Genomic DNA, 15,496 nt, shown 5'->3' on the forward strand with positions numbered 1-15,496 from the left:
GCCGGAGGAGATCTCCGGAATCCCCCGAGATGGGATTGGCGGCGGCGGCATCTCGCAAGGTTTTCCGTATCGTGGCTCTCGGCATCGGGGGTTTCGCGACGGAGGCTATTTGTAGGCGGAAGGGCAGGTAAAGAGGCGGCACGAGGGGCCCACACCATAGGTCGGCGCGGCCGTGGCCTCGGGCCGCGCCGCCCTGGTGTTTCGCCACCTCGTGGCCCCACTTCGACTCTCCTTCGGTCTTCCGGAAGCTTCGTGGCAAAATAGGACCCCGGGCGTTGATTTCGTCCAATTCCGAGAATATTTCTTTAGTAGGATTTCTGAAACCAAAAACAGCGAGAAAACAAAGAATCGGCTCTTCGGCATCTTGTTAATAGGTTAGTTCCAGAAAATGCACGAATATGACATAAAGTGTGCATAAAACATGTAGATATCATCAATAATGTAGCATGGAACATAAGAAATTATCGATACGTCGGAGACGTATCAATGTCCAAACTGAAACTTCCACCATGATTCATGGTTTTAGTTAGCGGCCCAATGTTCTTCTCTAACAATATGCATACTCAAACCATTTGATCATGATAAATCACCCTTACTTCAGACAAGACGAACATGCATAGCAACTCACATGATATTCAACAAAGGTGTAATAGTTGATGGCGTCCCCGTAAACATGGTTACCGCTCAACAAGCAACTTATAAGAAATAAGATACATAAGTAACATATTCAATACCACAATAGTTTTTAAGGCTATTTTCCCATGAGCTATATATTGCAAAGACAAGGAATGAAATTTTAAAGGTAGCACTCAAGTAATTTACTTTGGAATGGCAGAGAAATACCATGTAGTAGGTAGGTATGGTGGACACAAATGGCATAGTTTTTGGCTCAAGGATTTGGATGCACGAGAAGAATTCCCTCTCAATACAAGGCTTTGGCTAGCAAGGTTGTTTGAAGCAAACTCAAGTATAAACCGGTACAGCAAAACTTACATAAGAACATATTGCAAGCATTATAAGACTCTACACTGTCTCCTTGTTGTTCAAACACCTTAACCAGAAAATATCTAGACTTTAGAGAGACCAATCATGCAAACCAAATTTCAACAAGCTCTATGGTAGTTCTTCATTAATGGGTACAAAATACATGATGCAAGAGCTTAAACATGATCTATTTGAGCACAACAATTGCCAAATATCAAATTATTCAAGACATTATACCAATTACCACATGAAGCATTTTCTGTTTCCAACCATATAACAATGAACGAAGCAGTTTCAACCTTCGCCATGAACATTAAAAGTAAAGCTAAGAACACCAGTGTTCATATGAAACAGCGGAGCATGTCTCTCTCCCAAACAAAGAATGCTAGGATCCGATTTTATTCAAACACAAACAAAAATAAAAACATACATACGCTCCAAGTAAAGCACATAAGATGTGACGGAATAAAAATATAGTTTCACTAGAGGTGACCTGATAAGTTATCGATGAAGAAGGGATGCCTTGGGCATCCCCAAGCTTAGATGCTTGAGTCTTCTTAAAATATGCAGGGATGAACCACGGGGGCATCCCCAAGCTTAGACTTTTCACTCTTCTTGATCATATTGTATCATCCTCCTCTATTGACCCTTGAAAACTTCCTCCACACCAAACTCAAAACAAACTCATTAGAGGGTTAGTGCATAATCGAAAATTCACATATTCAGAGGTGACATAATCATTCTTAACACTTCTGGACATTGCACAAAGCTACTGAAAGTTAATGGAACAAAAAAATCCATCCAACATAGCAAAACAGGCAATGCGAAATAAAAGGCAGAATCTGTCAAAACAGAACAGTCTGTAAATACGGATTTTTCAGGGGCACTTAACTTGCTCAGATGAAAAAGCTCAAATTGAATGAAAGTTGCGTACATATCTGAGGATCACGCACGTAAATTGGCAGATTTTTCTGAGTTACCTACAGACGGGGCTACTCAATTTCGTGACAGCAAGAAATCTGTTTCTGCGCAGTAATCCAATTCTAGTATCAACCTTACTATCAAAGACTTTACTTGGCACAACAATGCAATAAAATAAAGATAAGAAGAGGTTGCTACAGTAGTAACAACTTCCAAGACTCAAATATAAAACAAAAGTGCAGAAGTAAAATAATGGGTTGTCTCCCATAAGCGTTTTTCTTTAGGGATTTCTATTTTCGTGCCCTCGGTTCCTTAATTGTGCTCAGTTTTCCCCAGCTCCTTAGTTTTTCCTTAGTTTTCCCCAAGACCTTGTCTGAAACCATCACAGATGCTATAACGGCCGGTTTCCCGACGGTTGACCGTTATCTTCTGACTAGTGGGGCCACGTAGAGCCCGCAAAGACACGTCAGACCATCCATCTTTGTTTGACCGTAAGCATCGTCTGTATCCCTGACCAAAACACGCACGAGTGGGGCTTCGGTATATCCAATGACAAGTGGGCCATGGCGCTGATACAAGGGGCAATACACGGGTAGGAATAGATTTTTAAACGGAGCTCTACAGCGATGGCACGGAGGAGGTGGCATGCGGGGTGCCGAGATGAGATCGACGTCCACAAAGAACTGCATGAGGCGAGATCAGACGCATTAGATAGATATGAACTAGACGCGTTTAACCATGCAAAGAAGAGAAGAAATGGTCGACGACATCGACGACTACCTCAAAACTTTGACTGACCGTGTCCGACACGAACGCGAGCAATGTAGAGAAAACTAGTGTCTCTCCTTTCGGGCGTGTATAGATGGGTGCTAGAAGAGTGTGGTGGCGAAGGGAAAGACCTCGCGGTGGTCTGTGGCGTCCAGCATAGCGGGGCGGCGTGGCCGTGCCCACGTCGGCGTGGATGCATGTTCGGCATTGGCATCAGCATGTACGTTCGGCATTGACCTCGGCGGTATCTCTGGTGTGTCAGTGATCGAATGAGGGGACGGGATTGAGGGTGCATCCCGACGGTGACCTAGCAGTGGCGTCGAGCATAGCCGTTTCGACCATGCCGATATCGGCATCGGCAAAGTTTGGAGGCTGTGGTGCTCGAATCAAAAAGGGATTTGTTTCTTGTACGCCAAAAGTGATTTGAAACAAGTTTCGTGTTGAAGGTTAGGTAACAAAAGTTTGTAACTAAGCCCAAAATTATACTAGCGCCATGGTGAGGTTCTTTTTGATAGAGCTATACGGTTGGGCAAACTTTTTTGACACTTTTTAGATAGGGTTCCTTGTTGTTACACGTATGGCATCATGTATGGCAAATTTGGGATCATTTGGAGATGTTCGAAAAAATCACTTTGCTTAAACGCATGCCGTTTCGTCTCACCGAAACCAGCTTTTCTAACAAGGTGATTTATTCTACCTCCTCTAAATGACCTCAAATTTCATACAGACTGATCTTCTATACATAGATAGATAGATTGTTTCGTTTTTATATTTTTCGAACTTTTTATTTCCCTTTATAATATCCAATTGATTTTCAGGTCAAAACCTCGAAAAACAGCATCATGTATGGCATCATTTTCGCCATAAATTTCAAATTTTGTGAAACTTTCCCTTTTAGATATTCCTTGTTGTTATAGATATGGCATAATGTATGCCAAATTTGGTTAGGTCTCACTCGAAACCAGCTTTTGTAACAAGTTAGGTTTTTTCGACCTTCTCAAAAGGGATTTTTTTCTACCTTCTCTAAATGACCTCAAAAATCATACAGACGATCTTCTATACAAAGATAGGTAGATTGTTTCGTTTTTACATTTTTTTGAACTTTTATTTCCCTTTATAATACCCATTTGTTTTCAGGTCAAAACCTCAAATACAGAGATAGATAGATTGGTTCGTTTATCATTTTTACCGTGAATAGTAATGGCTACAAGAAATCGGTAATGGTCTATCAATTTTTGCGTGAAAAGTAATGGATACAACAAATCGGTGATGGTTTATCATTTTTTGCGTGAAAATTAATGGCTACAACAAATCGGTGATGGTTTATCATTTGGGATTTTCGTGAAAATTAATGGCTACAACAAATCGGTGACGGTTTATCATTTTTTGCGTGAAAATTTAGGGCTACAACAAATCGGTGATGGTTTATCATTTTTTGCGTGAAAAGTAATGCCTAAAAGAGTTTATAATTTTTAGCGCGTGAAAATAAATACAGAAAACCGCCCTTTAGCATACTTAGAGAGTGGAAGGTAACCGCCGACAGAGAGAGAGAGGGGTTATCCTGCCCGTTAGATCATACGATCAACGGTCGGCGGGCACGATCCGCGTGACATGGGCTAGACCAATCGGGGCAATGTTGCACGTGTGAGAGAATTTGTGGAGGGAGAGGGCAAAACCGAGTAGTATCAAGAAACCAAGGGCACCTATGTAAAAAACAGACTAAGGGATTCAAATATGAGATTTAAAAAATGGAAAATGCGTGTTTTGTACAATAAAACCCATCTTGGCCTATCTCAAACTATTTGCAATACAAATATACATGAGTGTGAGAATTGTGGCCTCATTTAGACAAAGTATGTTTTGGGGAAAGCTGTTTTGGGAAGGGCTTATTGTGGAAAACCATGCACCTTCATAGCTACTAGGTGATTTGAGAAGGCCTTTGAGAAGTGGCAATTTGTGGTAAAACTTGATTTATCTATGACTTATCTATGTTTTGAGAACTGGCAATTTGTGGTAAAGACTCCATGAGTATGTGCCACTATTTTTCGGAATTTTTTGCACATTAAATGACTCATTTAACTAGTTAATCCCATTTGTTGACTGTCTGTTGACCAACTACTTGTTGCCTGCCAAAACTCACCGGCGAGCAGTGGTTAAGCAACACGAAGAGCCGGGAGGCTCCCAAGGCCGCTTAGTGGACCCTGGCACCTCGCGTCGTCCCGCAAGTTTCCTGCACACGCCCTGGCGGTTGCAAGGGCGTGCCACCCGACCTAGACCCGATCGGAGAAGGTGTTAGATTGCTTCGATTGTTCCCGCATGGTAGACACGTAAACATTAAATACGAGCCCTATCGGCTCTCAGGTTGCCTCGTGGATCGGCTCAAAGAGCCGATCGCCCCATGGTTCACGCTCGGATTTGCAATGACATGGGGATCCCGCTTGATCAAAACAAAGCTAAACCAATCTACGACAGTTTAGGGTTTTCACCGCATAACCGGAACGTCCTACGCGTAGTTGGGCCTAGCAGATACGAAAGATGATGCAAACTATCCCTAGAAGAGGCCTAAAAACCAACATTACGTTAATTCCCGGAACATCCCTTCTAGGAACGGTAAACAACACCTAGCGCACTACCGGATCCTCCAACCCCAAGCATAAGGCCTAATCATGCGGATATTAAACTAATCCTTGCAGAACAAGGAGCAACTATAACAGATCGGATCTACTAAGTATCGAACAAGCAAGATGCTGCCCTTACGCCCAGATAGGCGTAAGGGCAGCTAGGTGTCAAGGGACGGCATTGCTAAGCAGATATGCATAAGAAAAGCATCAATGCAAACCCCAAAACACCTAAGATAAGTAGTGCTACTCGCCATCAACAACGCTTCAGCACGAGTAGCACAAGGTAGACGAATAAACGTGTACCGCCTAGATCGCAAGATGCGATCTAGGCAGCATGATGCTTACCCGGAAGGAAACCCTCGAAGAAGGGGTGGCGATGCGCCTGGTTTGTGTTTGTTGTGAACGATGATTGTTGTTTATTTCATAAACCCTAGATACATATTTATAGTCCGGGGGACTTTCTAATTCCAGCGTGCACATAACCGTGCATGGGCCAAACTCTACCTTTTAACTCTAAACACGATCTAATAAAATCCAGATACATGGGCAATTTAGCCCAAACTCTCGTGCAAGGCCGCTTCAGAGATTCTCCACGCGTATATCCTTCAAGCCCATCTCGCTTACGGCCTGTCTCCTGATATCGCCAAAATCTGGCGATAACACATGCCCCCTGGTTTTGGTAATGATAATTCCAAAACCACTCTGTTTTTTTCCTTCGAAGGGTCACGTCGTGGCAGAGCAGCACCGTCGCAGTATTCTTCGCGATAATACCCTGCCTTCTCAACTTTTGCACGATTGACAGCTTGAGCACCGTATCCTCGAAAACTGCTCAAGCATTGAATTTCCCCTATACCCCCTCTATTTTAACCGCATCGCACAGTTTACTTCTTCACCCTTTTGATCCGTACTAGCCATCGAAAAACCCTCCTCCTCCATGGCCTCATCCTCCTCCTCGGCTGCATCGGCTCTTTCCTTCCAATCTTCCCCTTCAGATGAGCTGATGCCAGAGCCCGGCCAACGGGAAGAGCCGGATGACCTCCTCTCCTGGGGAAGCTTCACCCCCTCCTACGAAGAGGAAGAAGAGGAGGATGAAGAGGACGACATCCCCTCCAACGAGGAAGAGGAAGAGGACGACACCTCCTCCGACGAGCCACCAGCGAAGCGATTCCGTGGCTAGGCATGGTCGGATGACGACGAAGACGACGATGATGAAGAAGAAGACGCCCCCATTGAAGGCTACGACAGTAGCGACGAGGAGCCCGCCAGCAGCAGCACCGGCAGCGGCTACGGCGGCGATGACGAGGCCAGCGACGGCTTTTAGAGTAGGGGCCGCTTAGCATAGGCCAGTGGTAGCAATCTGTCCCCCTTTTGCTCTCCCTCCTTTGAGCGATCGGCTCCTTCTTTGTAAGAAATCCCTGGTTTTTCTCTGGCCGATATAAAATCGGCCTCCATACCTCACTGCCCATCATCCCACATGCTTGGGAAATACTTCTTGAGATGCTGGCCATTGACGGCCAATGGGAACTTCACACCGTCCAACTGTTCGAGCATGTATGCATTTCCCTTTAAAACTTGGACTACCTTGTACGGGCCATGCCAATTTGGAGACCATTTACCATACATTTTATCCTTCGTCCCCAACGGCAATACAGCCTTCCCATACCGGATCACCAACTTGGAACTCTTTTGGCTTCACTTTCTTATTATATGCACGAGCCACCTTGGCTTTATTCTCCTTGATTTTCTCAAGTGACCATAGCCTAAGTTCCGTTGCATCCTCAATGTCGTCGCTCATCGTGGCTGCATATTCTTCGGCAGCTTAAATCATTCTGGAACGTGATCCGTCTTGACCCCGCCTTAATTTCCCAGGGTAACACGGCTTCTTGTCCATAGACCAGCTGGTATGGCGAGGTTTTTATCGTTCCAAGACACGACATGCGGTAAGCCCACAATGCCTCTGACAGCACCTCATGCCATCGTTTAGGGTGCTCGTCAATTTTCCTCTTAATCAGCTTGATCAAGCTCTTGTTGGACGCTTCAGCCTGCCCGTTTGCTTGAGCATAATATGGAGACGATCGGATTAACTTGATCCCCATGTCATCACGGAACTTTTTCATCTCTTTCGAAACAAAGACCGAACCTCCATCGGTCGTAATAGTCCGGGGAATGCCGAATCTATGAATGACATGTTCCAACACGAAACTGATAACATCTTTCGATGCTACTGCCTTCATAGGGACCGCCTCCACCCATTTAGTGAAGTAATCTGTAATGGCCAGAACCCACTCATGGCCTTTGCATGACGCAGGATGAATTTTGCCGATCATATCCATACCCCAACCTCGGAATGGCCAAGGTTTGATGATAGGATTCATTGCTGATGCGGGTACCATCTGAATGCTCCCAAACCTCTGGCATGCTTGACACCCTTTATAATACTGGAAACAATCTTCAAGCATGGTGGGCCAATAAAACCCCGAGCGCCTGATCAGCCACTTCATCTTGTGGGCCGACTGGTGAGTTCCACAAGCACCTTCATGCACCTCGTGCAAGAGCCGATTGGACTCGGCTGGTCCCAAACATTTGAGAAGCAATCCTTCCAATGTCCTGTAGAACATGTCATCGCCAATCAGTACGTACTTCATGGCCTTGTATCTTACCCGTTTAGGTGCCCCCCGAGCCGGATCTTTCAAGTAATTGAAGATATCGGCTCTCCAATCATCTGGTTCCATGAACTGCACCTGAAAATCGGCTCCATCTGCTACATCCTTGTATCCTGACGCCGTCTGTGCGAGGTCGTTTGCCTCAGTATTTTGCGACCTTGGGATCCAATTGAAGCTTATATACCTGAATTGTGTCATCAGCTCACGGCATTGTATCCATAATGGGAAGAGTGACTCGCTCTCGCACTTATATTCCTCCGTGAGTTGAGAGATCACCAATTTGGAGTCACCAAAAATCTCCACCGCTTCGCCCCAGCCTTCCAAGAGCAACTCCATTCCCTTGCGGATCGCTTCATACTCAAGCAACGTTGTTGGTACGAGGGATAGACAACCTGATAGAGAAGGAATATGTTGCCCCCCGAGGCGACACGAGTAGCACGCCGATGCCGCAACCATCTTCACAGACCGATCCATCGAAGAACATGGCCCAGGTACGCACAGATAGTGCTGATACGTCCGTGTTTATTCTTTCCGCTATAAGATCGGCTAGCGCTTGTCCCTTAACTTCTTTCGCAGGTTGATACCGGATCTCAAATTCCGATAATGCAAACATCCATTTGCCAAGTCGGCCTTTTAATACAGGAGCCGACAGCATATGCTTGATGACATTCGATTTGCATATGATGATGATTTCTGCGGACAGCAGGATGTGCTGGATCTTGGTGCAGGTAAAAAATAGACAGAGGCATAACTTCTCAATTTCAGGGTACCTTGTTTCTGCATCCAACATCCTTCTGCTGAGGTAGAAAACCACTTTTTCCGGACCATCATAAACCCGTACCACCACCGATGCGATGGACGTGTCGCCCACCGACAAGTAGATGTAGAATGGCATGTCTTGCTGCGGCGGAACTAACACAGGTGGCTTGGTTAGGTACTCCTTAATATCGTCAAATGCCTGTTGTTGCTCTGCCCCCCAGTGGAACTCCTCATCGGACTTGATCTTAACCAAGCTCATGAACGGCTCAATTCGTCCTGACAGGTTGGAGATAAACCTTCTGACGAAATTAATTTTGCCGATGAGACATTGGAGCTCCTTCTTCGTGGTGGGTGGCTTCATCATTCGCACTGCCTCTTGACTTTTCAGGCCGATCTCAATTCCACGTTCATGAACCAAAAAACCCAGGAACTGACCGGCCGTCACACCAAAGGCACACTTTTTCGGATTCATTCTTAGTCCGAACTTCCTCGTTCGGTCTAGGACGTGTCGCAAATCTTCTAAATGTCCGCTCGTTGAAACAGACTTCACCACCACGTCGTCGATGTAAATTTCTACCAATTTGCCGATTAAATCATGAAAGATGTAATTCATGGCTCTTTGATATGTGGCGCCGGCATTCTTCAGCCCAAACATCATGACTACATATTCGAACAAGCCCACCGAGCCTCGGCACTCGAATGCGGTCTTGTGTATATCTTCTCGGAGCCATGAAGATTTGGTTGTAGCCGGCATTGCCATCCATGAAGCTTAAAATTTTGTGACCAGCAGCTGCATTGATCAGGGTCTCCGCTACTGGCATCGGATATTCATCCTTTGGAGTGGCACTGTTGAGGTTCCGAAACTCTATAGCAACGCGCCATCGGCCATCCTTTTTTTCCACAGGTACTACATTGGAAATCCATTCAGCGTACCTGCATGGCCTGATGAATCCGGCGTCCAACATCTTCTGGATCTCCTTCTTGACTTCCACCAAGATTTCAGCCTTCATTTGTCGCGCTCGCTGCTGGAACGGCCGAAATCCTTTCTTCAAGGGGAGCCGATGCTCAATGATGCTCCTATCTAACCCAGGCATCTCCGTATAATCCCATGCAAAACAATCTGGGTATTCTTTCAACAAGGCTATCATCGGGCCCCTCAGATGAGGATCTAACTTTTTGCTGATAAAGGTTGGTCGTGGTTTATCCCCAGGACCGATGTCAATCTCTTCTAGCTCGTCAGCTGATGTAAACCCATACCCCAGACTTTCCATCTCCTGCTAGGTCAATGTTGAACATAGGCAACGCATATGTTGGGGACAACATCGGCCGATTGCTAACATCGGCCTCCTCTTTCATTGCAATGCTCAATGAGGGTTTACCACCTCTTGGTCCTTTATTACGGCTACGTGACTCGCTCGAGGTATGCTCACCATGCCTTGGACCATAAATCTCTGACGGGATCATGGACACTATGTTTGTATCAGCCGATGCCTCTGCATCGGCCCTTGTCTGTTTAGGGCGCCACACTTTCTTTGGCAGGCGCGTCTTCGTCTCTAATGTTTGCTGAATTTTTACGGCCAGATCGGGCCGTGCTTTTCTCAACGTGTACAGGTACTGTGCCTCGGCTTCCTCCAGGTTTCGTAGCCGCTGCACCCTACGCTTCTGAGAATGGCTGAGTCCATCGTGGCACCACCTTGGCCGGTGATACCTATCTTCTTCACCATCCGACTCCTCAAAGTCTTCTTCTTGAGATGACTCAGCCTTGCTTGTTCGGAGGTGGGAGAGGCCCTAGACGCTTGAACACCGAAACCTCGTTTGTCCTCTTCCTTTGCCGTCCGCATTCTCGGGCAATTCTCGATTGTTGGCAATCGGCTCATTCCCGAGTCCCAAGCAATGTTTAAAGAAAGGACAAGTCCCAATGCCTATCCATGTCATCTGGCTCCCTTGACCTCCCTCTAGCGTGAAGCTCGTACCCGTTGTTGTTTCGTCATGCCGACGATACCTCCCCGTCCTCAACATCGACCGACGATGTCTCTCATCATCTACGTCGTAGCGCCGACGTCGGTCATACTCGCTGTTCATATTTGTTAAGGAGATGTGCGGAGAGTGGACGTTGATACCGCACGCTTCTCACCTCCTCTTCGGTTAGGTACCGTCTATCATCATCATGGGGCCGGCCGCGTGGATCGGCCTCCTCTTTATCCTTGCCATGGGAGTGGCTGCTCTCTCGCTTTATCTTCGCCATGGCGGCTCACAAGCCCTGCCATGTTGACACTAAAAGAGAACCCTGGCTCGCACCTTATGGAGTGGCTAAGATCCACCATGTTGATGCCAGGAAACGGACGTGTGTCTCCTTTGACCCTGATGTCGTGTGAACGGGTCTTCTCAAAGGAGCCGATGAGTTCGGCTTCACAGATGGCCTTCAGCTCATCGTATTTCTTCTTGTGCTCCGCAGGAGATCCTCGTACTTGATCGGTTCGTCCGCCATCTCGGACGCAGGTGTTGACGTGGATGTTGTCGAAGATGGTCCCACCGGGCGTGCCGTAATGTGTTGCCTCGCCAAAACTCACCGGCGAGCAAGTGGTTAAGCAACACGAAGAGCCGGGAGGCTCCCAAGGCCGCTTAGTGGACCCCGGCACCTCGCGTCGTCCCGCAAGTTTCCTCGCACACGTCCCGGCGGTTGCAAGGGCGTGCCACCCGACCTAGACCCGATCGAGAAGGTGTTAGATTGCTTCGATTGTTCCCGCATGGTAGACACGTAAACATTAAATACGAGCCCTATCGGCTCTCGTGTTGCCCCGTGGATCGGATCAAAGAGCCGATCGCCCCATGGTTCACGCTCGGATTTGCAATGACATGGGGATCCCGCTTGATCAAAACAAAGCTAAACCAATCTACGACAGCTTAGGGTTTTCACCGCATAACCGGAACGTCCTACGCGTAGTTGGGCCTAGCGGATACGAAAGATGATGCAAACTATCCCTAGAAGAGGCCTAAAAACCAACATTACGTTAATTCCCGGAACATCCCTTCTAGGAACGGTAAACAAGCACCTAGCGCACTACCGGATCCTCCAACCCCAAAGCATAAGGCCTAATCATGCGGATATTAAACTAATCCTTGCGAACAAGGAGCAACTATAACAGATCGGATCTACTAAGTATCGAACAAGCAAGATGCTGCCCTTACGCCCGCATAGGCGTAAGGGCAGCTAGGTGTCAAGGGACGGCATTGCTAAGCGTATATGCATAAGAAAAGCATCAATGCAAACCCCAAAACACCTAAGATAAGTAGTGCTACTCGCCATCAACAACGCTTCAAAGACGAGTAGCACAAGGTAGACGAATAAACATGTATCGCCTAGATCGCAAGATGCGATCTAGGCAGCATGATGCTTACCCGGAAGGAAACCCTCGAAGAAGGGGTGGCGATGCGCCCGGTTTGTGTTTGTTGTGAACGATGATTGTTGTTTATTTCATAAACCCTAGATACATATTTATAGTCCGGGGGACTTTCTAATTCCAGCGTGCACATAACCGTGCATGGGCCAAACTCTACCTTTTAACTCTAAACACGATCTAATAAAATCTAGATACATGGGCAATTTAGCCCAAACTCTCGTGCAAGGCCGCTTCAGAGATTCTCCACGCGTATATCCTTCAAGCCCATCTCGCTTACGGCCTATCTCCTGATATCGCCAAAATCTGGCGATAACACTACTTGAGGGTAAAACTGAGCATATTGCACTAGCCAGTATTAGCACTCAAGGGGAAAACTGAGCACACAAAAAATGCTAGTATAATGCTCGAGGTTATACCTGAGTATATCTAAATTTCCAGGGTTAGACTCGAGGACGCGTGTTGCGGTGCGTAAATGAAAGACGTGCAATTGTTGACGCGTAGACGCCGGTCGCGGTGCGAAGTCGAAGACGTGCAATCGTGGACACGTGGCGCATTGCGGAAGTCCAAGACGTGCGTACGTGCAGCGGTGGACGCGTAGGACGCGGGTCGCATTAACCACCCCTTGCCTTTATAGACGCCTCCTCCCACTATCTCTCGTCACTCTCACTCGCCTACGCAACGCCGCCTCTCTCACGTCCCATCATCTTCTCCAAAGCAAAAAACCCTCTCCCTCTCCCTCTCCTCTGCCGGCGAGATGGACAAGGAGAATGCCAATCCCATCGTCCACGGCGCCGTCGGCTCCAAGCGTGACGCCTCCCTCTTCGACGCCGTCCCCTCAACGGACGTCGCCGCCGCCTCCGCCGGTGCATCGGAGGCTGCTGCCGCCGGTCGCGGCCAGATCCCGCCGGGATGGGACCCCTACGAGCCGGTGCCGTACGTCCCGCCCCCGAACCGCTACGACACCTCCATAGAGTACCCATGGAACGAGGTAACTACGGTTTGCTTCCTTTTTTTGTTCCCCATTCCTTTTTGAACCCTATTTGTGCGGGTGTAGATGGATCTCGTGGATGGATGAGTATTGGGCTAATATTTGCGCCGATTTTATTCCATTTTGCTTTGATCCCTCCTTGATTTCGTTTAAGATTTGGGGTTCGGCCGTTCGGTTAATTTATGCAAGTAATAATGGGATCTCGGCTCGGTTAATTTATGAAAGTAATCATAGGATCTCAATCAGTTATTTTATGCACGAATCAAAAGATATCAACCGTTTAATTTGCAAATAATCTGGAATGTGTTCAAGTTCAGATCTGAAATCTGTTTCTTTGCCTATGATGAATCGGTGGGCACAGATTTTTACGAGGAGGGTTCGCCGAACCATTTCGTGTACAAATCTGTTGTGCATGAGCTTTGGTTCGCTTACACCGTCCCCGTAGACATATAATCGTGTCCACTCTAACCGAGGCTGCCTCTGTTTTTCCTAACTTTGTTATCATGCACGTTTGCAACTCATTCACTAATAAATTCCCGTTTGATATGGATCAGCCTGTCCGGCAGCGACGTCGGCAGCCGACGATGAGCACCATGACGTCAAGACTCGCCAGGTGCCGCGGAGGCCGCAGGTCGGCCGCACGTCTCCTACCTCGACGTCGCCAAGGGTGTCTACAGGTGCCCCTTCCGCACTAGGAGGCTCGGCGGCACCGACTTCAACCGCGTCCTCACGCATGCCGAGAACATCGGCCACACCAACCCCAAGGTCGGCGCGTCGGTGAACCCCAACTCCTTCCGCGCCAAGCACTTGGCGCTCGGCATGCACCTCCGCAAAGCATCCGGCCGGGTGGAGATCTCCGGCGGGCGCATGCCTCCGCTCAAGCCCAAGGCTCCCAAGGGGAGCAACAAGTGGAGGCAGAGGCGGATGGGGTAGGCGGAGTCCCGGACGTGTGCCGCCGCTGCCTCCTCCATTTTATTGTTGGGATCCCTTTGTTGTTAGCTAGGGATCCCTCGTTGTTATGTTGTTAGTATGATGGTACTGTACTCGCCGTGAAGAACCTCGAACCCTACTATGTTTGGCTGCTCGAATGCAGCTTATTATGTATATTATCTATCCCTATTCTACTATATGACCTTGTGAATTTATCGTACATTCCCCGTAGATTTGCTTCTAGATTTAACTACATACATATGGACTAGATGGAGTACTAGATTGGGCTCCCTACTAGATTTGCTGCCATATTGGGCAAACAACGAGGGCCAAAAGGCACAAATAATAATTGAAGAAAGACAGAAATGCAAGCTTCTCTAGATTTGATACTAATTAGGTGAAAAAGGCAGAGAGAAGGAGGCGTAAAAGGTACCGTTAAAAGGAAATGCCAATGGCCGAGAGAGACAAAACCCGCATCCTCGCTCACGTGCAACCAAACGCTATCTCGTCCCGTCCCACGCGGTCCCTTTCTACCAGCCCCACGCGACGCGGGCCCACACGATGCGGCCCCACATGTCGGCATGGAGCGGTCAACTTAACGGGAATCCCGCCGTCCGAGCTGCCTTCTGCGGGTTTCAAACAAGCACTTGGGGAAAACTGAGGAAAAACTAAGGAGCTGGGGAAAACTGAGCACAACTAAGGAACTGAGGGCACGAAAATAGAAATCCCTTTTCTTTAACGCCTTTCAGCTAGGCGTAGAAAGTGTGAATCAAGTATTATCAAGAGATGAAGCATCAACATCGTAATTTGTTCTAATAATAGAATCATAAGGTAACTTCATTCTCTTCATAGGGAAGTGTGCCATACCTTTCTTGAGAAGAAATTGATACTTAATATTCCCTTCCTTCATATCAATGATAGCACCAACAGTTCGAAGAAAAGGTCTTCCCAAAATAATGGGACAAGATGCATTGCATTCAATATCCAAGACAACAAAATCAACCGGGACAAGGTTATTGTTAACCGTAATGCGAACATTATCAATTCTCTCCAAAGGTTTCTTTATAGCATGATCAGCAAGATTAACATCCAAATAACAATTTTTCAATGGTGGCAAGTCAAGCATATCATAAATTTTCTTAGGTATAACAAAATTACTTGCACCAAGATCACATAAAGCATTACAATAAAAATCATTGACCTTCATCTTAATGATGAGCTCCCAACCATCTTCTAACTTCCTAGGAATAGAAGTTTCAAGTTTTAATTTATCTTCTCTAGCTTTTATGAGAGCATTTGTAATATGTTTTGTAAAGGCCAAATTTATAGCACTAACATTAGGACTTCTAGCAAGTTTTTGTAAGAACTTAATAACTTCAGAGATATGACAATCATCAAAATATAAACCATTATGATCTACAGCAATGGGATCATTATCCCCAATATTTTGAAAAATTTCAG

Source organism: Lolium rigidum, chromosome 1 (genome assembly GCF_022539505.1).
Source record: "Lolium rigidum isolate FL_2022 chromosome 1, APGP_CSIRO_Lrig_0.1, whole genome shotgun sequence".
Lineage (NCBI taxonomy): Eukaryota > Viridiplantae > Streptophyta > Magnoliopsida > Poales > Poaceae > Lolium > Lolium rigidum.